Source organism: Mustela nivalis (assembly GCF_964662115.1).
Source record: "Mustela nivalis genome assembly, chromosome: 6".
Classification (NCBI taxonomy): Eukaryota; Metazoa; Chordata; class Mammalia; order Carnivora; family Mustelidae; genus Mustela; species Mustela nivalis.
In genome coordinates, this window is record NC_139025.1 from 35532297 (window position 1) to 35556699 (window position 24403).

Here is a 24403-nt window from a genome sequence, read left to right on the forward strand (position 1 = left end):
ATATATGTATATGTATACATATGCATGTATGTATGTAAAAGAACTGCAAGCCTCAGACTCTATTAAAGGATTCTCTACAAAACCCAAAACCAACAGGGCAGACAAAAACACTACTAATTTTAGCCTCTGACACCACTGCTATGGAATATAGTAAACAGCCTAACTCCTGATCAAATATACATAAAACCTCATTCTAAAGGCCTAATCATTTCACTTTGTTTTACCTAATATAACGTGTCTGGCTACCGACAAAAAATTACAAAGTATTGTAAAGGCAAAAACTATGATCTGAAGACACAAAGCAAGCCTCAAAACCAGACTCAGGTATAACAAAGGTTTTAGAATTATCACTGAGTTTAAAAATAGCTATGATAAATACACTAAGGGCACTAATGGAAAAAGCAAACAACATGCAAGAATAGATGGGTATTGTTAGCACAGTTATGAGTAAGAAAAAAAATCAAAAGGAAATGTAACAAATCAACAACAATGTAACAGAGATGATAAACAATAAACCAGATTCATGAAGCTCAGAACATACTACACAGGATAAATACTATAATATGTACACCTAGGCATATCATAGTAAAACTGCAGCAAAACAGATAAGAAAATCTGGACAGAATCCAGAAGAAAAAAGCTTACCTAGACAGGAGAAAAATAAGAATTCTGTCAAACTTTCTCTTCAGAACCATGCAAGCAAAGTGAGCAGAGTGAAAAATTTAAAGTGTTAAAAGAAAACCCACCAATCCAGAATTCTGTACCTATCACAATTATCCTTCAAAAGTGAAAAGGAAATATAGGCTTTATCTGACAAATAAAAATTGAGGGAACTGAAGGCCTCCTCACCTTCCTTGCAAGAAATGTTTAAAAATTCTTCAGGGATGCTGGGTGGCTCAGTCAGTTAAGTGTCTGCTTTTGACTCATATCATGATCCCAGGGTCATGGGATCAAGTCTGTATTGGTGTCCCTACTCACCAGGGAGTCTGCATCTCCCTGTCTACCCTGCCCCATCCCCACTCTTGTACTCTCTCTCTCTCTTAATCTCTCTCTCTCTCTCAAATAAATACTTAAAAAATAAATAAAAAATAAAAATAAAAAGTTTTTCAGAGGGAAGGAAAATTATAAAGCATTGTAATTTTGTACAAATTACAAAATGTCAGAAAATGTGGATTACATTAAAAAATGAAAAGCATTAGAGAAGCAATGAAGATAAAATTAAATCTTATTTTTTATTCTTGATCTAACAAATAACAACTTGTTAAAAATAACAATAGCATAATATATTCAGTGATCACAGCTTATAGATAAATGAAATGAATGACAGCAACATTATAAGGGATAGGAGAAAGGAATTGGGAATAATCTATGATAAGGTACCTGCACTACCCATGAAGTGGTATATTATTATTTGAAAGTGAACAAAGATTAGTTGTAAATGTGTAATTACAAACTCCAGGGCAACCACTAAAAAATTTTACAGTAAGTATAATGATATATAAGATATGATAAAAAAATAAAATCATATGAAATGTTCAAATGAAACAAGAGAAAGCAGAAACAGAATAGAAGACCAAAAAAAAGAAAGAAAAAACAGCAAGGGCATGGAATAGAAAGCAGTTTAAAAAAATATATATGGTAGATATTAATCCAAGTATACAAATAATTACTTTAAACATCAATGGTCTAAATACATCAACTAAAAGACAGAGACTGTCAGCCAATGATAAGGGATGGGCATTACCCAATGTCAAAGGGTTAATTCACCAAGAAGATATAAGTTCCTTTATATGTATGCACCTAGCAACTGTAAATCAAAATAAATGATGTCAAAACTAGTAAACTGCAAAGAGAAACACATGAATTCACTATTATATTTGGAGACTTTAACACCCCTCTAGTCAGTAATTGATAGAACCAGTACACATAAAATCAGTAAGAATATTGTAAAACTGAATAGCATCATCAATCAACTGGATCTAATTGACACCTACAGACTCTTTTATTCCACAATAGCAGTATACACATTCTTCTCAAGCTCAAATAGAGCATTTTTCAAGATAGACTATATTCTGGGCCAGAAAACACACCTTAATCATACAAAGTATGCTTTCAGACTACAATGGAATTAAACTAAAAATTAGTAACAAAAAGATAGTTAGAAAATACCCAAATATTTGGAAATTAAATAACACACAATACTAGTATGAGTCAAAAAGAAAGTCTCAAGAAATTAATACTTTAAGTAAAAATGAAAATAAAACAAAAGTATTTGTGGAATGCAGTAAACATACTATTGTATTTTTTTCTTCCTGAGAAAATTTTTATAGCACGGGAGTTATATATTAAAATAATAGAAGGAGTTAAAATCAATCATTCAAGCTTCTGCCATAGGAAATTGAGAAAGAAGGGCAAATAAAATCCAAAATAAGCACAAGAAAAGAAATAATAAAAATTGGAAGCAGAAATCCATGGAACTGAAAATATGTAAATAAAAGAGAAAGGCAACAAAAGTAAAAGCTGTTTTTTTTTCAAAGATCAATAAAATGGATAAACCCCTTGTCAGGAAAAAAGGAGAGAAGAAACAGATTAGTAATATCAGAAATATCAGAAAGGGCCCATCACTAGTGATCCTATTCACATTAAAAGGCTAATAAAGCAATATTATAAATAATTCAAGGCCCGTACATTTGACAACTTAGATGAAATGGAACAATTCTTTTAAAGACAATCTACCAAAGCTCACACAAGGAAGACACAGATCACACAAATAACCCTATACTAATCTAAGAAATTAAATAAATAATTACCAATATTCCAAAGCAGAAAGCTCCATACCCAGATATTTTCTCTGATGAATTCTACCAAACACTTAAGAAATAGGAAATACCATTTCTCTGTAGTCTGTTAAAGAAAGAAGAGGGAGCACTTTCTAATTTGTTCTATGAATCCAGCATTACTCTAATACTAAACCCAAACAACATTACAAGAAAGGAAAACTACAAACAAATATCTCTCATGGACAGAGATGCAAAAAATCCTCAAAAAATATCAGCAAGTCAAATTATACACACAACCAAATAAGATTTATTCTAAATATATAAATCAAGTTCAGCATTTGAAAATCAGTTTTTTAATGTAATCCATCACACATCAACACACTGTACAAGAAAAGTCATGTGATATCGATACCTGCAGAGAAAGAATTTCATAAAATTCAACACCCATTTATGATAAAAACTCAGCAAAGAGAAGTACAAGGGAAATCCCTCAGGCTAATAAAATCTACAAAAACCCCACAGCAAATACCATTCTTAATAGTTAAAAACTAGATACTTTCCCTCTAAGATTTTCCCTCTCACCATTCCTATTCATATCATATTGGACACCCTAGCTAATGCAGTAAAACAAGGATATAAATTATATAAAGTAGGAAGGAAAAAATACAACTGTCTCTGTTCACAGACAGTATGATCTACATAAAAAATCCCAAAGAACTGTAAGGGAAAAAATACCTGGTAGTAATAAGCAATTATTACAAGACTATAGGATATAAGGGAACTCTGTACTTCCTGTTGCATTTTCTCTACAGGTAAAACTACTCCAAAAAATAAAATCTATTTTAAAAAAGGGGAGGGGGGGGATGCCTGGGTGACTCAGTTGGGTAAGCACCTGCCTTTAGCTCAGGTCATGATCCCAGGGTCCTAGGATCAATTCCTCCACTGGGCTCCTTGCTCGGTGGGGAGCCTGCTTCTCCCTCTGCCTGCTGCTCCCCCTACTTGTGCTCTCTCTCTGACAAATCAATCAATCAAAAAACCTTCAACTAAACAACCAGCACAAGAGTCCATTAATTCAGAATAGGTATTTAAGAAGAAGGGAAAAAAATGTGTTTAACATGATCATGATTTTCCTTCTTTCCCTTTTTTCTTTTTTTTTTTTCCTATGAAACTACAGAAGTAGCTGGTTGGGGGCTGGGGGAGGAGAATCCTTTAATTTCTCAAGCATATGTGAATCCAACAAAATAAACACTACACAGAAAGTGAAGATTCCAAACCATAAAATAAATCAAACATATCCATACCCTACTTTCTAGTCTTTGCCAATTCAAAATTCTCTGAAACTAGAAAAAAATTTCTTACAAGAAGAAGAAACTTTATCTTGCTAAATATTAGCAAACCAACTTCAAGGTCTAAAATGAGGAGGAAAATCCAAGTAAGTTTAATAAAAACATGAATCATCAGCGACCATATCCACCCACACCTCTCAAAAAAAGCCTTCCAGGATTCATCAGAATGGCCCACAAGTCAAAAAAATCTTGTGTTTTTTTTTTTAAGACTTTATTTATTTGAGAGAGCAAGTAAGAGAGGGCATGAGAGGATGGAAGGTCAGAGGGAGAAGCAGACTCCCTGTGGAGCTGGGAGCCCAATGCAGGGCTTGATCCCAGGACTCTGGGATCATGGCCTGAGCTGAAGGCAGTTGCTTAACTGACTGAGCCACCCAGGAGCCCAAAATCTTGGCGTCTTAAAGGTCAAGTTATTTTCACTGATGTGGACAGCACATTAAAAAAACATTCTCCTACTCTTTTCATTGAAGGATGGAAATGTGAACAGAAAATTTGATACAGAAGGTATGTATTTTTATTACCATAATTATAGCATCTATACTTTATTAGTTTTTAATTATGATCATTTTAACATATTTTTTCAAAGATTGATTTATTTAAGAGAGAGAGCATGCGCTTGTATGTAAGCAGGGGAGAGGGGCAGAGAGAAAGGGAGAGAATCTCAAGCAGACTCTGCACGAAGCATGGAGCCCAACAGCAGGTGGCATGTCTGCCTCCATTTCAAGATCCTGAATTCATGACCTGGGCCGAAATCAAGAATTAGATGCTTAACAAACTGACCACTGAGGAACCCCCTTTTTAACGTATTTTATTTCAAGTACTGCTATGTATTATTGCAAATTTTATATTCTAATATTCTTCTAAAACTAAAAACAAAAGAAAAGAAGAGAGGAAAAAAAAGAAATCACCATTGTTGCAGTTTCTGGTGATCATCTCTGAATAACCCAAATAACCAACCCTGAAAACAGGGTCCTGGGAAAATTTTTCTGTAATTAAAGAGCTATATGCTGGAAGATCCTTAAATTCAAGTGTCGAGAGATTTCCAGGGTTTCACAAAAGATGGGTCTGAAATTCTACCATATGGGATGAATCAAAAATCCATTTTCTTCTACTTCAGTCACTTTTAATGCAAATCCAAAGATGTTGGTTCAACCTGTATTTATACTTACCACCAATACATAGACATTATTAATTTGTACCTTGAAAAGAACAAGCACAGACACAACCACACATGGTTTTAGTATTACCAAAAAATTTCCTCATAAGTATCCACAAAATGTTAATGAAGTAACTATTATGTATTTTCAACATTCGGAGACAGAATTCAAACAACACTGCAGTGAGCTATTTAAAATGTTAAAAAATCCAATGTAATAAGAATCACTTACACCTAGAACTCTTGGACCAGGCTCCACCTCATTAGTCTATTACCATTCTCTAGGAGAAATGTTTCTCAGATCCCTTGACTGCAGGAATATTATGATAGAGCAATGTGTGCAATGAAGGGAGATCTACCCTCTCATGTTCACTTGAAAAAAGATTATTTCATTTTCTGAACTCAGCTGAGAGAGTGCAGCAATGATACATTTTTCTAACTTCAAGTGAATTAACTGACCTCAAAAATGTCTCTATTCCAAATATATTATTCAAATTGAAAAACAAAATATGGTTAAATCAGAGAGATCAGGACTAACTTCATGTTTACTTACTATCTTCATGAGTGGTCTTCACCCAAGTAAGCAAAATGTAAACAAGGCCACATTCACAAGTCAGAATTTATCATATAAGCATTTAAATCATTCTCTACTTCCTTTTTAAATTTTGTCACTCTATCAAAACTACTGTCAGCATGGTATATAGCAGAAACTCAACAAATTTCAGAATCCGAGACCTACAAAGGCCCATACAGATAGATCATTTGGTCCATTCCTCTTTTCTTCCAGACCTCCCCATTATACCCATTGAGAAACTAAAAGCTGGAGAAGACAGTAACTTTATCAAGCTATTTAATAGCAGGGCACAAATTAGAACCAAGGCAACTTGATTTCCATACTGGTATTCTTTCCACTACATCATCCTTTTGTCAAGAACTCTGAAGAGTCTGAGATTTTATCCTACATGCATGCTAAGCAATCAGCCAGCCACAGTGTCCTGGATACTGAGAAACAAAATCATCTAGCCACACTAGATACTGATGACTGAAACCACATGCTCCCTTGCATCCTTGTACTTGGGGAATAGTGTCCCCCCAAAAGTCATTCATTGTCAATGTGACCTTATTTGGAAATAGGGTCTTTGCAGATATAATCAAGGTAACATGAAGTAATAGTGGATTAAGGTGGGCCCTAATCCAGTGACTGGAGTCCCTATAGGAAGAGGGAAATTTGGGTTACAGATACAGAGGGAAGACCACCTTGTGAAGATGGAGGTAGAGATTAGAGTTACGCTGCCAGGAAACAAAAAACACTAAGGACTGCTTGTAAATACCAAAAGTTGGAAGAGAAAAGAGCCTATTGTTTTAAGCCATAAGGGTGTGGCAATTTATTACAGCAGCCCTAAGAAGCTAATATATCTACATGCAAATCTTCTGGTATATATTAACGAGACTTTATTAGTCCAGCATTCTCATTAGCATAACTCTACTATTCCAGGAGACTCTTGCATGAATATAACTTGATTGTTCATTTCAGAAGCTTCAGGAAAAACCCATCATCTCTTCAACAAGAAGCATCAACAATTTTTAAATCCTTGCTTTGCTGTTTCTACCAATTCTAAACTATTATGGTATTCAATCCCAATCAAGCCCAATCACCACAACTTAAGACTCAAACCAAACTTCAAATTCTCAAATTTTGACCTTGGCTTTGCCCCACTACAATATCACCAAAGCCTTCTGAAGATGGTATTCTCCTTCACAGCAATAAACAATAAACTCAGTTTTATTTTACCAATAAGTTTGGCAACTCTGCATCAGATAATCCTGGCAGAAGATATGACACTACTGGTTCAGAGACAAAGAACAGCTTACTACTCAAAACAACAGCAGGAGCCAGAGTATCATCATTTGTTCTGGTTCCGAGCCCTAATCCTTAAAAGGCAACACAAGGTGAGCCAGTGATGCCCGCACACAGAGTACGTTTGTACAGGAAAAGAAAGATGAGCTTATGAAACCCAAATCTTTCAAGGGGTTTATAAGCTAATGTGCCCTATCTTTTCCCCAAAGGGATTACCTTTATTATCCTGGACAGCAAAGAAATCTATAACCTGTTTTCCTTAGGAAAACACTATTTCTATCTTTCTAGGATGTTTGGTATACAAATTTCCTTGAAAAGACAGTCCCCAACAAAAAGCTGTCAATGCTTCCGCTCAGAATATGGACAGAAACACAAAAGAGTCATGAAGAATTTTCTCCAAATAGCTGTCTCCTTTGTTCTAAAGGGCTAGAAATTCTTAGGAAATCAGAATGAAATTAGTATAATATAATGAATAGAAGATGTTACAGGAGAAAAAAAATTAGAGCAAAGAGGTGTACTTTAGTATAACTAAAACCACTTCAACTGAGTCATAATCTCTTAATATGCCCATACATCAAATATCTAAAATTAAATACTTAAATGCTATTTTATTTTAAAAGGTTCCATTTCTAAAACAGCATCTTGAATAAGTTTTGTTCTGTTTTTGTGTTTTGGTTTTTTTGTTTGTTTGTTTGGCTAATTTTCTAGGCCTGATAGTGCTCTTAAGAAAAAGGAAACTGGTAGTTCTGAACATGAATATCACTAGTCATCAGAGAAATGCAAATCAAAACCACAGTGAGATATATCACCTCATAGCAGTCAGAATGGCTAGTATCAAAAAACTGAGAAATAACAGGTATTGGTGAGGATATGGAGAAAATGGAACCTTGTACACTGTTGGTGGTTTTGTAAACTGGTACAGCCACTATGGAAAACAAAATGGAAGATTCTCAAAAAATTAAAAATACAGATATCATACCACATTTTATTTTATCTACTATTTTATCTGTAGATACTATTCAAGTCATACAATTTATCTAAAATATTCAGAAACAGAACAGTTCAAAGTCGCAGAGACTCTTAATCTCCAGGCTGAGAGCTGGAATCTAAAGCAACATTCTCTGATTCAGAGCACAATACTTTGCTCAAGATCTTTTTATTTCTATAGCACACAATGAACCAGATAATTCTTGTACATAATCAGTAGCCTTTTTGAGATCACTACATAGCTAATTTTTTATATTACTAATTTCCCCATGGCAGAAGGACAATTTCCATCACTGTCAATCCAAATATTCGTTCAAGAAAGTTTAAATTGACGTTTTATGCCTGACATTTGCCATCTTCGAGAGTAAGTATGATTTTTAATACAAGAGAATTCTTATAACTTATTTGACTTTTCTAAACAGGTAGGTTTTGGAGCTACCTATATGAGGGTTAACTATACAAGCCTATCAGTACATTTCTGATCTAACACTATACTCAAGAAAGCAACATGATTTTTCAAGAGTCAGGAAACACCACAAGATCCAATATATCCCATTTCTAACAGTTTTGAATTACTTGTCTTTATATACTCAAAAAAAAATCATAAATGCAGGTCTCTTGCCCTACCCACAAAATCTGTTTAAAAAAATTCCTTGGTTATGCTTTAATGCTTTTTAAAAGAAATGCAACCCCAGCCCAAAAAAGCAATAGTAAAATCATCATGGTTTCTTTAACAATAACAAATAACATTCTATTAATAGATTCTGTTAATAAAACATTCTATTAATAATTCTACTAATAAACATTCTTTTAATACAATGATTTATTTTTAAAATGTATAACTGCATATTAAAATGATCACACACCACCACTAAGTGGGATTTATTAAAGGAATGCAAGGATTGTTCAACGTATGAAAACTGATCAATGTAATATGCTACATCAACAAAATGAAAGAAAAACCCACTCAATCATCTCAATTGGTATATAAAAAAAAAAGCATTCGATAAAATCCAATACCCTCTCATGATGAAAACAACCAAATAGGAACAGAATGGAACTACTTCAACATAATATAAGCAATATATGAAAAACCCACAGCAAATATCATACTCAATGTTAAAAGACCAAAAGCTATTCCTCCGAGATTAGCAACAAGGAAATGGAAGTCCACTTTCCCCACTTCTATTCAAGATAGTACTGGTAGCTCTAGCCAGAGCAATACGTCAAGTAAAAAAAAAATATATATATATATGTATCAAGGCATCCAAACTGAAATGGACAAAGTAAAATTATTTATTTGCAGATAATATAATCTTATGTGTTAAAAAACAACAACAACCCTAGGGGCACCTGGGTGGCTCAGTGGGTTAAGACTCTGCCTTCAGCTCAGGTCATGATCCTAGGGTACTGGGATGGAGCCCTGCATGGGGCTCGCTGCTCAGCAGGGAGCCTGCTTCCCCACCCCACCCTGCCTGCTTCTCTGCCTACTTGTGATCTCTGTCTGTCAAATAAATAAATAAAATCTTAAAAAAAAAACCCTAAAGACTCCACGAAAAAGCTCTTAAAATAAATGAATTCATCAAAACAGCATGATACAAAATCAACATACAAAAACAAACCACATTTCTACACAAAATGAACAATCTAAAAAGAAAATTACAAAAAGAATTCTATTAACAGCATCAAAAAGAATAAAATACTTATGAATTAACTTGACCAAGGAGGCAAAAGACTTATACAATGAAAACTACAAAATATTGGTGAAAGAAAATAAAGAAGACATAAATAAATGGAAACACCTCCCATGTTAGTAACACTAGGAGACTTAATATTGTTAAAATGTCATACTACCCAAAGAAATCAACAGATTCAATGCAACACTGATCAAAACCCCAATCACATTTTTTCTGATATAGAAAAACTCACCCTAAAATTCATATGAAATCTCAAGGGATCCCAAAGAGCCAAAACAATCTTGAAAAAGAACAGAAAAACTGGAGGACTTACACTTTCTGATTTCAAATTTTACTATACAGCTACAGTAATCAAAACAGTGTGTGGTGTTGGCTCAGTCAATTAAGCATCTCCCTTCAGCTCAGGTCATGATCCCAGAATCCTGGGATCCAGCCCTGTACTGGGCTCCCTGCTCAGCTGGGAATCCACTTCTCCCTCCTCCGTGTCCCTCCACTGACTTGTATTTTCTCTCTCTTTCTCAAATGAATAAAAACTTTAAAAATAACAACAACAACAACAAAACAGTGTGGTTTGCCACAAAAACAGACACATGGACCAATGGAACAGAGAGCCCAGAAATAAACCCTCATATATATGGTCAAATGATTTGACAAGAATGCCAATAACATTCAATGCTAGGGGGGTAGGGGTGGGAAGGACAGTCTTTTCAATAAATGGTGCTGGGAAAACAGAATATCCACATCCAAAAGAATGAAGCTGGACCCCTACCTAACATATATATAAAAATTAAGTCAAAATAGATCAAGTACATAACTGTAGGACCTAAAATAATAAAACTCTCAGAAGAAAACATAGGATAAAAGTTTCATGTTACTGAATTTACCAATGATTTCTTGGATATGACACTAAAAACATAGGGAGAAAGAAAAGAAAAATTGACAAACTGGACTTTGTGAAAACTAAAACTTTTGTGCATCAAAAGACAACATCTGTGAAGTAAAAAGGCAACCTAAAAGACTGAGAGAAAATACTTGTAAACCATGTATCTGATAAGGAATTACTATCCAAAATATAGAGAGAACTCCTAAACCTCAACAACAAAAGACAAACAACCCAATTCAAAATTGGAAAAAAAGAAAGGAATAGACATGGTTCCAAAGAAGATATACAAAGAGCCAATAAGCCCATAAAAAGATGTTCAGTGGCACCCATCGTTAGGGAAATGCAAATCAAAACCACACACACATACACACAAAAACCTACAATTTCATACCCATTAAAATGGCTACTATCAAAAATCAGAAAGTAACAGTTGTTGGCAAGGAGGTAGAGACAGTGAAACACGTGCAATGCTGATGAGACAGTAAAATGGTATAGCTGCTGTGGAAAAAAGTATGGTGGCTCCTCAAAAAATTAAGAATAGAATTACTATATGACCTACCAATTTCATTTCTGAACATATATATATACCCAAAAGAACTAAACACAGGGTGTTGAAGAAATATTTACACACTTATGTTCATAGCCACATTATGCACAATAGCTAAAATGTGGAAGAAACCCATGTCCAACAACCAATAAGCAGATAAGCAAAATAAAGTATGTACATACAATGGAATACTATTCAGCCTCAAAAAGAAAGGAAATTCTGTGCTATACTACAACACGGATGAACCTCAAGGACATTATGCTAAGTGAAATAAGCCAGAAACAAAAGACAAATGCTGTGTTTAACCCCCCCCCATGTGAATTACTTAGAGTCAAATTCATAAAGACAGAAAGTATAATACTGCTTTCCAGGAGCTGGATGGAATAGAGAATGGGGAGTTACTGTTTAATAGGAATATTGTTTCAATTTTACAAGATGAAAAGAGTTACAGGAATTCTCTGATGACTGCATAGCAATGTGAATGTACTTAAAGCACTGAACTGTACACTTAAAAATGGCAAAGATGAGTGGGGGAGGTAAGAGTACAGAGTGCCAGGGTGGCTCAATAGGTCAAACGTCTGCCCTCAGCTCAGGTTAAGATCCTGGAGTCCTAGGATTCAGTCCCCTATCGGGCTCCCCACTCAGCAGGTAGTGAGCTTCTCCCTCTGACCCTCCCCTCCCTGGTGCTTTCTCTCTCGCAAATAAATAAATAAAATCTTTCTTAAAAAAATGGCTAAGGTGGTAAATTTTATGTCATGTATCTTATTGTTATAAATATTAGGCTATATATTAGTATTTTATCACAAAAAAGAGAGAAAAAGTATGACTAAAATTATCACCAAAAGTTGGAAACTCCCCAAATGTATATAAAGTGGTGAATGAATAAACCAACTATAGTATATCCCCATTTGGTAGAACACAGCTCAGAATTTTAAAAGAAAGAAAGAAAGAAAACAAATTACTAGTACAACAACATGAATGAATCCAAATGCATTATGCTAAGTGAAAGAAGCTAGATTTTAAAAGCTACATACTCAATGATTCTATTTAAATGACATATCAGAATAGGTAGACTATAGGGACAAAAAACAGATCAGTGGTTGCTAGGAGTTGAGATGAGAGAGAGGTTGACTACAAAGAGACAACATGAATGAATTTAAAAGATTATGGGGATGGGGGCGCCTGGGTGGCTCAGTGGTTAAGCCGCTGCCTTCGGCTCAGGTCATGATCTCAGGGTCCTGGGATCGAGTCCCGCATCGGGCTCTCTGCTCAGCAGGGAGCCTGCTTCCTCCTCTCTCTCTGCCTGCCTCTCTGCCTACTTGTGATTTCTCTCTGTCAAATAAATAAATAAAATCTTTAAAAAAAAAAAAAAAGATTATGGGGATGAATATATATTTGTCAAAACACACAGACAACACTAAAAACAAATAATAATTTTTATGTATGACTAAAATCTGGACAACAATCTATCCTTTAAAAGTCAGCTATAAAAATGTCCAAAAATTCTAAGATGAGTTGTTTCTTTTCAACACCCAATATGTCACACAACAATGCCAAAATTACAATGTAACATATTCAGCCACAACTTGTTTTTAACCAGCCTCTTAAAGTACAAAACTACTAAACAAGGAGTAAAACATTTTTTTTATTTTATGCACTACAGACTATACATAGTAGGTAGTACCAAAATGTCTGTTAACTAATACATAATTCAGTAGCATTTAGATTGACTTGGTCTTTCTAATTCATTGCCACGTACATACATAGATTTTAACACAAAATTATCTATTTCTCAACATATCAATTTATAATTAGAAAAGGGAAATGCTGTACAAAAAATATACTAACCTGAATTGTTCAGTTAATCAATAAAGGCAACAGGACACACTTTATCTTGAATGAAAATACCACCTGGGTCATGAGTATGCAGCAACCTAGAGCAACAAACAGACAAATGAAATTCAGCCTTACTCAGAGAATTCAGTTAGAATACCTTCAGTTATTGCATCATTTAAAAAATTCCTTTTTTTTCGAGGCCCCTGGGTGGCTCAGTGGGTTAAAAATTCCTTTTTTTTCCCTTACAATATGTCATAACATGTAAAACTTTCACTTTTTAAAAAGATTTTATTTATTTATTTGAGAGAGAGTGAGCAGGGGGAGGGGCAGAGAGAGAAGCCGGCTCCCCACGGAGACATCCAGCTCACTCACAGGACCCTGGGATCATAACCAGAGCAGAAGGCAGATTTTTTTTTTTTAAAGATTTTTATTTATTTATTTGACAGAGAGAGAGAGATCACAAGTAGGCAGAGAGTCAGAGAGAGAGAGAGAGAGAGAGAAGCAGGCTCCCCGCTGAGCAAAGAGCCCGATGTGGGGCTCAATCCCAGGACACTGAGATCATGACCTGAGCCGAAGGCAGCAGCTTAATCCACTGAGCCACCCAGGCGCCCCGGCAGATTTTTTTTTTTGAAAGATTTTATTTTTATTTAATTGTCAGAGAGAGAGCACACAGGCAAGCAGAGTGGCAGGCAGAGGCAGAGAGAGAAGCAGGCTCCCCGCCATGCAGGGAGCCCCATGTTGGACTCGATCCCAGGACACTGGGATCATGGGCAGCCGCTTAACAAACTGAGCGACCCAGGTGTCCTCCGAAGGGAGATTCTTAACCAACTCAGCCACCCAGGCACCCCAATGTAAAACTTTTATATATTTATTCACTTCTGTAAGCAGTGTTTTTCAAATCCCAATAAAGAATGGGTTTCTACCTTATTGTAATCAAACACAGCAAAACTCATTGTCTTCATTTGCTTCATAGTTTATCTTAAAATAAGTCAACACCTATAAAACTTACTTTGTGAACACAAAATTCTTTAATTTTGTCTACTTTTTAACATATGGGGCAATCAGCTTTCTCTCTTCGCAGACTAATGCTCAAAATCTTCTACATCCCTCATACCACAATCAGCTCTACAACCTAATTTCTGACTCTCTTCTACAGAGAATTCAATTCAAGCCAATTTAATCTGCTTGTTATTCACAGAACAATTTTGTCATTCTCAGCTGTCACCCTGTAACACACCATTCCTTCTTCGTAGAGCAGGGACTTTTTCTCCCTTATCCTCTTGGTGAATCAATGCAAATCCATCAATTTTCTCAAAATCCAGCCCCTCCATTTCTCCCTGAGAGCTGACATAATCACTATGTATTCCATTAATCTTTGCTAGAATGTGTTGTTGTTACATGTGCCATTTCATGTAATCTTCTAATAAGGGACCCTACCTCTTATTTCTTTTGCCTCCCTAATATCTACTACCATGTTTGACATATAGAAAGTTAATCATATGATTGACAAGTGAATGGTCTTAATAAAGATTCACACATCAAATGTTCACTGAATATGTATGTGCAAGTCCCTAAGTACAAAAACCCAAGAATAATATAGTGACACAATACAATCTTCAGAAATATGTCTTTCTGCCAACTACATTACTGTAGTCTTGGACTGACATTTTTACTACATGTGAGAAGCATTCTTTATCCAATAACATCAAAGTGTACTGAAACCAATTTTTGGTAATTAGAAATAACACTGAAGGTATCATCACCAACTCCAACTTCTCCAGCATAAAGCTCCAACTTCTCCAGCATAAAAAACAACTATTTTTACTTTCAATTAAAAAAAAAAATCTACTCGGAGGCAGAACACTTATTAATAAGAACATTCAATAAATTACTCTAATCTAAAAATAATAAGCACATTTGTATAGTGCTTTTCTATTTACATTATCTCATCTGCCAGATCTGGTTGAAAAAGACAAACCACTGCTAAGTCAACTACTGCAGGGGTCCATAAACAATTCCTAAATGGCTATCAACTATAAAAATCAGCCAACGCTCCTTCCTGTAACTTCACCCAAAAGTCTTTATCAAATTCCCACAATAACCCAGTTTAGGATTTATGCTTCTAGCTATTATGATTATGGAGTAACTGGTAACCAGATTTACCCCCAGACAGTAAACAACTACAAAACTAGACAAAATATATGACGTAACAGTTTATGGACATTGGACAATAATAAGTGTAGACCTGCATTCCCTGAGAGAAGGAAATAAGCTAGATAAGCCCTGCAAACATCTTGACTTTCTGCCAAAAGACATGTATGTCCTAAACACCCCTGCAGGCAGAGAGATTAAAAGCACAGCACAGCCTTGAAGAGACAAAGATATAAATTCAGTAAGATACAGGTAACAGGAATTACAGGAATAATGTACCAGAAAGGAGGGGTTATGCAGAAAAAAGCTCTAGACATCTAGGTAGGGGTCCACTTGAGACTAACTTAATACTGATCTACATACACTTAGAGTGAAATTCCACAAGGCCAGGCAAAAAACAACTGCTGAGGAGCAAAAACAAACAAACAAACAAAAACAATGCAAGGTTCAAACGGGGTTGGAGACATTGGAGCTTCTATCCAACCAGAGTAAATAAAGACTCGTATACTCCAGGCCGTTAGTAGAGACCACAGCATGGCTAAAAAACAGTCCTAGAATAAAGACTACTATCTAATGATCCCAAAAGAACTTAAAAACAAACAGGTCTTCAATTTAACATCTGTAACCAGATGACTAGCCAAATGGAAAAACCTCATTATTCACAGGGCATCCAGTAAAGCACTCACAAAGATTCTGCCTCAGCAGTGGGGCAATTAGATTAAATGGTCCCATTCAACAAAGATTAAAAGTAATACCTGAAAGGACCACTTTCCAAGTAAACTCAATACATTCCAGAAAAAGTTTCGAGAACACACAGAGGAATACAAATATATCTGCACCCAACAAGGTAAAATTTACAATGTCTTCTCTTACATGCCTGACAAGCATCAACTGATTTCCAAGCAGGTTTAAAAAAATTAAAAAAAAAAAAAAGTACGAAAAGGAAAATGCAGCCATGAGTAAAAATATCAATCAAAATCAGCCTAGATACGACACAGTTGATAAGATTAGGAAACCAGGACATTAAAAGTTGTTATAAATCCCATATGTTCTAGAAGCTAGAAAAAAGGTTGACTACATTTTCAGTAAAGACAGATAAAAAGACTCAACCTCGAACATCTAAAAATGACAACTAGAATGTTGGAGATGCTCTATCTGACACTCAGTGAATAAGATTTTCTACTCTGATGGATTCAGGGCTCTATTCCTGGTATTGTATGTGAGCTATGAGTATTGTATTATTCCTTCAATTCCTTTTGAGTGGTTCTTCCTAGCCTCAAGTAGTTCCCTCACAGGCATGCACTGATGAGTACTCAACTGAATTCTTGAAAGGAACCTCACTGATTAGTACTCAACTAAATTCTTAAAAATTCTCTTGCAGCTCTCTCTTCCCTGATATTCTGCCCTGTGAACTCTAGCTACCTTAATTCCCCATAGCCTCCCAGCTCCTTCCCTTCAACTCAGGAAGATCTCTTGGTTCCTCTTGGGTTCTGTTGACCTGCTCCATGCCTAGAAACTCTCTCCAGGCTAGCACATTCTTAAGTCTCAATTTATTTTCTATCACTCAGGGATCAAAGTCTTTTGCCGCCTGATGGCAAATGTCTTAGAAACTGTTGTTTCATATCTTTTACCCAGATGGATAAAAGTGGAAGTATACTAATCCCTGTTGGTCCATCTTGGGTGGAAGCACTATCTATCAATTAGATTAATTTTGTGACAGCAGTGAATGCTGACATTTTCAAAAAATTAGATATATTCAATTACCATCACTCATACATTAGTAAGTTATTCTAAAGCATATGATAAATCCATAACATGTAGCAGAAAAGAATAATAACCATAAAAATGAAATAGGCAAATAGCAGCTAAGCGCAAAGAATAAACAGGATCCAGTAATCAAAAATAGCAAAAAGCTATTTGTTGGATGCATATTTAACAGCCAATGCAATTAATCTAGAGAGTAAGGTTTTCTACCTAAAATGAGGAAAGATTACCTATGGTATGTTGCTGAAGCTCCAGGTGGTGAAGATCAAAAACAAATGGTAGGTAATTCCCAAGTTGCTTAGCAAGAGGCTTTTGATGTAAGCAAGAGATGAAACCCACACACCCAATCTGCCTGAGGCTGGCTCTTAACTTTTCTGGGTTTCACTGTAAGATCCTTACTAATCCAAGCTTGCCTACACACTAGCTAAAATGGCTTTTGATGAGGCCACTTCAGAACCTGATATAGTGAATGAAGCCTCATCCAAAGACAGCAGCACCCTCATCCTGCAGTTGTTCAGAGACAACCTAACATTATGGACATCAGACAGTGCAGGAGAAGAATATGATGCCACAGAAGGAGCAGAAAACTAAGTGCATGAAGATGTCATCCTTCTCCCCCTCAAGAAACCTTTTTACACATCTCCATTTCTTATTCCATTTGAATTTCCTACAGCAAAGAAACCCATTCATGTGTATGGAATCACATGTTTATAGTCTTTTCACACTGTAGCTTTGGGAAAACCCCATTCCTTGATTTGTGTTTGCCTTGGCCTTCCTGGTGTGTAGTTAGTGCTGTAGAAAAGTATTAATAGCTTCATTTTGTATAAACACTAGTAACTTCTAAACACTTACGTAGAGGACTAAAAACATATCTGACATTTAAGTAAGCTGAACCAGTTCTGCAAGTAATTGGGTTTTGTATTACTGTGAAGATATGAAAATGTAGTTAATTATCATTTAAAGACTATTCTACGTAACTTAATTTCTATTTTCCCTCCCTTACTTTTTTTAAGGGTTTCCCTTCAGTAAGCAACTGTCCATGATCTTAATGTATTCCTTTTTGGTAGAAATCCAGAATTATGAGATTAAATGGAAAAACATTTGACATTTCTGGGCTGGGTATCACAAAGTGAAATGCCTCCTATATCCTGTATATGATGGAGTTCTTGTATGTCTATGACAACAGAAGCTTCCTTACTCACTCTTCATTTGCTGCTATTTAAGTTGACAACTTCCCTTCCTAACAAAAATCTACTTACACCTCCTGCCTTGCTTGGTAGTTCGGGTACTCACTTTACTATGTATCAGAAGTAGTATGTTGCCACTAGAATGCAAGCATTGTTTTGGGCAAGTTAAAGTGCATGTCATTGCTTAATACACTAGAAAGGAAAATAAAGGACAAAAGTCCACACCTAAACCTTGAGTACTTTTCCATGCAGATATGTCCACATGTGAGAGGGTGTCCTGTTTGTCTAGTATTATTATTTAGAGAGTTGGACCACTACTGTGTGGTCAATGACTATAGTCCCAAAATAGACTTATGAAATGTTACGCCTTATTTAACAGCACAGTAACATACTATATATATAGAGAGAGAAAGAGAGAGAGAGATACTTTTATAGTTATTATTAACTAGTCTGAAATCAGAAGGCAAAAAAAAAAATATATATATATATATAAAGAGATACTTTTATAGTTATTATTAACTAGTCTGAAATCAGAAGGCAAAATACAAAAATGGTGGTATTATTACCACCATTCCTTTTAAATTCCCATGGCAGTTTGAATTTCTAAATATTTTTCAACTTGCCTTACACTACAGCTTTGGCTGTTTTCCCCACCCCATCTCACAAGATTGTACACATCACATGAGCCAAGACTATGTGTATTCATTTTTATATCCTTTAATGGTTTCTAACACACTGTCATCTTGACACTCATTAGCATTTAATATTTTCTGTTCAACAATATATCTTTTACCCATCTCACAAGGATATTGCAAGGAGCAAAAAGAGTAATATTTGTGACAGTACTTTGCAAATAAAAATGTTTTGCAGATATCAGATGAATTTTATTTCATTATCTATCGTTACCCTAAATCTTAGCTGGCAAAGTAGTAGAGGGCTCTGTGGAATGAAAACAGAACTGGCCCTCATGATTAGCATGAGTTTGATGGTGGCTCCACACTCTCCTTTACTCTGTTCCCTTTTCTACTGGTCCACTTAATCATGGCAGGAGTCATCATCCCAACAGCATCCCAGCCCCCATATCATCTGGCATTTTTATGGTTTCCAGCACCACCTCCAGTTCTAGCTCCCAGGCTACAGTTCATAGTGACTGGCCTATTCGCTACAATCTTCTACCTGGCCCTTCCCTTACTGGATAAGATACAGAGGGGAAAAAAAATCAACAAGGCAGACAGAGGCTTATGACCTAACATTATCTCTGTAATGCTGAATAAAAAATCACTTATGCCTTTTTTTAAAATGCTAGTATAAATATGTAACATTGCCTTAGCTGCACATTAAGTAGGATATGAGGAGCTCAGGATGCCATGACTTTCAAGCTTATCGTGACTTTCAAGAACACATTCTGACACTGAGCAAAGATTCTTAAAATAGAGATGAAGAAGAGTCTTTGAATCTAGCCCCAGCTCTGAACATCAATTTACTACATGATTTTGGATGTAACATATCACTTGCTTAGACTTCTAATCATTCTTCTACAAATGAAAGAACTGAAAAAAATTGTTGAAATCTCTTGCAGCTCTAAAATTCTGGGAGTAAAAGCCTAAAACTACACCTTCTAGGAGACATCAAAATTCTTCCGCTTATATCCAATTCACCTTTATGCCTTACTACTAAACACGCCCTCTTCCCCAACAACATTCTAAATAATTCATCTCGACAAGACAGTATTTAAGTAGCCAGTTCTGGAAGAAACTGTTTTCTTTAATCTCTTGCTTAAAAAATTTCTTTCCAGTATAAAAACTGATTTTTCTTCATTATTAAAAAACGGAGATGTTTTCCTCTCTTTACCATCAAACAGAGTGATTACAGCTCCCTAATTTATGGAAACTGAACCAAGTTCAGTAATAAACTCACATAAAATTTACTTTCCAAAACCAGTACTAGACACCTTCAGTCCTACTACATTAAAAAAAAAAAATTGTCGGGTGCCTGGGTGGCTCAGTGGGTTAAGCCGCTGCCTTCAGCTCAGGTCATGATCTCAGTCCCACATCGGGCTCTCTGCTCAGCAGGGAGCCTGCTTCCCTCTCTCTCTCTGCCTGCCTCTCTGCCTACTTGTAATCTCTGTCTGTCAAATAAATAAATAAAATCTTTAAAAAAAAAATTGTCTTAAATTTTAGTATAGTTCTATTTACAGACCAGTTGCAACATACAAAGAGTTTTTGTACGTGGCAGATTCCCCTATGTTTAATATTTTGCATTACTATGGAACACTTGTCACAATTAATGAAAAAAATGTTAATATACTTTACTAATAAAACCCCATACTTTATTCAAATAAATATATTAAACATCAAAAAAAATTTTCAAAGCAAACTCTTAAAAAGAGCAATGAAAACATAACACAATGAAAGCCACACAGTAAACAGAACACACCGTAAATTTAATAAATAATTGCCAGAGCTAAAAATCTAGCATATCGGTGTCAAAAATAAATACAAAGAGTTTAACTCCTCTATCAAAAGAAAAACATTTTTTAGATTGGCTCATGAAGTAAAAACCCAATAGTATATTATACAATGAATACCTAAAAACAAAGTCATTAATAAACATTAAAAGGAAAAAGATATGAGCAAAGAAAGGAATAATGGGCAAATACATAAAAAAGAAAACAGAGGTTATGATCTTAATAACTGACAAGGCAGAATTCAGGCCCAAAAAACACCTAGCAAGACAAAGTAGGGCTTTTTCTATGCTAAAGGACAAATTAACAATAAAGAAGATAAATCAATTATGTATACTTTTGCACCAAATAACCCTATTACAAGTTTTAGAAAACAAAAATCTAGAATAGCTGTAGGAAAAAAATTAATAGAAACAGAGTAATAGTAGCTGAAACTATAGAAGACCAAAGCCAAATAATCAGTACGGTAAATTATTGTAACATATTGAACTTACTACATTGAATTTTGTATTTTGATAGAGAAAACAATCTCTTTTCATGGGGAAATGGACTATTCACAAAAACTGATCATATGTAAGGTCATACAGAAAATTTAAGTTCACAATACTAAAAATACCACAACTTGTGTTTTTTTATCACAGTGCAGTAAGACTACAAATGAAAAATAACAAAAAGCTTACTCCTGCAGTTTAAAAAAGTGTTATCTTACACAACTTTTGAATGAAATGGAAAAAAACAAAATTGTATAATACAGAAAAAAAGATCAGTTTCCAAATGGATTAGAGACCAAAATATAAAGATTAAAACCATGAAAGTCCTGTAAGAAAACATAAATGATTTCAAGTATAACCCAGGAATAAGAAGTCAATCTAGCAGTGATTCAAAATCTAAAAGCAGAAGATAAAATTTTTAACTGATATATTCAACAAAACCTATTTTTTAAAATATGAATGGCTACCCCCCCCCAACAAAACTATAAGTAATGGCAAAAAACAAACTGTGAGAAAATATGTAGCTACTAACCACTACTGTACACTTGAATTGTGGCCAGTCCAAACTCAGAGGTGCTGTAAGTATGCAATGCACCCAAGATTTTGAAGACTTGGTACAAAGAAGAAAACAAAATACCTCATTTATAATTTTTTTATTGATTACATGCCAATGATAATACTCATTTTGAGTCTGAAATGATAGTATTTTAAATTTATGGTAACATCTGGATAAATAGTTAAATTAATCATAATTAATTAAAACTATATTTTAATTTTTTAATGTGCAATTTAAGTTTTCTAGTAGCCACATGTGGCTCATATTTGCCTTCGTATCTGTAAAAAGGTATGAAGAGGATCTCTATGTATACATTGCTTTCTAGGATATATTGTTGTGTGAATAAAAGCAGAGTACAGAACAAATATGAGGTATGCCAGCTTTTAAGGAAAAAAAGTAAATATAGTCTTATTTTTTTAAAAACCAAAATACTGATAATACCAAAATTAATAAAAATAGTTAAAGTTACTTGTAAAAGGCAAAGAAGGGAAAGGGGCTAGGAGGCAGGAGATGTAGGTAAAAACAATAATTATCTAAGGACATATAATTAAATAGTTTTGATTTTTGCATTAAATGAATGTTTTACATATTCAAGAATAAAATTAAATCAAAAGGAGAAACAAAATCCCCAAAACAAATCATCTTAAACTTATACTGTGTTAGTAAAATAACTACACACAAAAATGATTTAAAATGACTTTCAAAGACAGCACTCTGGCAATAGCATATCTTGGTAGAATATATTCTAAACAGAAAAAGAACTACTAAAGAAAGCTTGAAGTTCAGTTTTATGATTTTTGATAACAGTAATTCTAGTGTTATTTGTGAACAACTTTTTTGTATGGTATAGAATAAATCAAATAGATAAATCTGTTACTAGGAACAAAGATATTAGCATGGTGGGGAAAACAAAATATTCATAAAATGAAAAAAATTAAGACAAAATAGACTCTTTGTTAAATTTGAATTGATACATGGATCTTTTTTTTTTTATCTATATATTTCTTAGTTTCGTCCAATAAGAAATCTTAGAAGCAATGATGCCTCTGAAAAATGAACCTAGCACCCAGGTCATGGTATCTAAATCTTGTTCTCATATGCAAAGCAGAATAAATAAAGAGCCTGGGACATCATTTTATGCCTGATGTAAAGAGTTCAAAGCCCAATAAAGGCCCAGCAAAAAGACACACAGAACACACACATACACACACACACACACACACACACACACACACACACGTAAACTTAAAGGGGCTCCAAATGGTCAAATTTGAGCATCAAATCAAAAGCCATAAATAACTATAAATACATAAAAATCAATGAGACTCTTGATTAAAAACAAGTGGAAGAGGGAAATTCCATGTCCTATATAATAGAATATGTTTGTCCAGACCAAATCCTCCTGCAGGTAACAATTATAAAACTTGAAAAAGTACAAACAACAATAACTATCTGAAGGCACAGGAACATTGAACAGAAGCAGGCAGACTCTGGAGGGCAGTATATTCTTGGAACAAAAGAATGGCAGCAGTCAGTTTCCTAATTCCCACAGATACCCACAGTTTTTAATTACCATTTTTATCTCTTCCAGAATACCAGAGGAAGTTTTCAAAGCAGCTGCCAACACTGGAAAGTGGGGAGAAATCACAGAAAGAAGAGAGTCAGAGAGGTAAGTCATACATCCTACATGTAACTCTGCCCAAATCTTTGGCAGACCAACTGACCAATGAACTGTATATATCCAGGACACAAAACAGTTAATGACTGGGCGGAAAAAAAAGAAACCCACACTGACAACTCAACTGCCTCCTAAGATACAGAGTTTGTAGTATGAGTATAACCAAATTAATTGCTGGCTAACACAAAGGCATCAGCCCTTTTATAGAGGAATATAATGGAATTCCATAGCATTCATAACATAAAAGACCATAATCCAAATTTATTTGGCATACAAAGGTCAAGAAAATAAGACCAAACAACAACAAACAAACAAAAACATACATAAACATCAACCTTATAAAATCAGATGTTGTTATAAATAAAGATCTTAAAAGAGCTATTGTAATTATGCTCAATGAATAAAGGAAAATATGCTCATAAAGAAATAGAAACCACAGAAAAATAACCAAATAGAAATTCTAGAACAATAAAAGAGTATCTACAATAAAGAGAACATATTGGAAATGACATAAGAGTCAGTGAACCTAAAGTTAGATCAATAAAACTTAACTTTCCCAGAACTTCCTCATCTTATAACTGCAAGTGTATATCCTTCAACCAACATCTCACTTTTGCCACTCCCTAACCCCCACTAATCACCATTCTATAGTGTATAGGAGTTCAGCTTCATCAGATTCCACATATGCAATTCAAGTACCTATACTGTATGAAATACAGTTGTCTTTCCCTGACTCATTTCACTTAGCATATAATGCCCTCAACATCCACCCATCTTGTCACAAATGAGAGGAAATCCTTCTTTCTCAGAGCTGAACACTCCATTGCATATATATTATGTACCACATCCCCTCTCTCCATTCATCCACTAACAGATGTCTTGGCTATTGTGAATAATGCTGCAAAGAACATGGGAGTGCAAGTTATCTCTTCAAGATCTAATTTTCACTTTCCTGTATATATACCCAGAAGCAGGACTGCTGGATCATATGGTAGTCCTATTTTTAACTTTTTGAGGAACCTCCA

At 34.8% G+C, this 24403-nt stretch overlaps 1 protein-coding gene across 5 annotated transcripts in view; it reads right to left on the minus strand.

Annotated features, from left to right (window-relative positions):
• The window catches only part of FUT8 (fucosyltransferase 8), a 263883-nt gene extending 240559 nt beyond the window's left edge, over nt 1-23324 (minus strand). For 4 of the 5 annotated variants that reach the window (XM_082734107.1, XM_082734108.1, XM_082734106.1 and 1 more), the window contains exon 1: nt 13100-13185. The gene's annotated coding sequence lies outside the window, so the exon portion shown is untranslated. Of the gene's footprint in view, nt 1-13099; nt 13186-23273 lie in introns of those variants that run through there. The other variant, XM_082734103.1, reaches the window with a different exon arrangement.
• Between the last annotated feature and the right edge of the window lie 1079 nt (nt 23325-24403).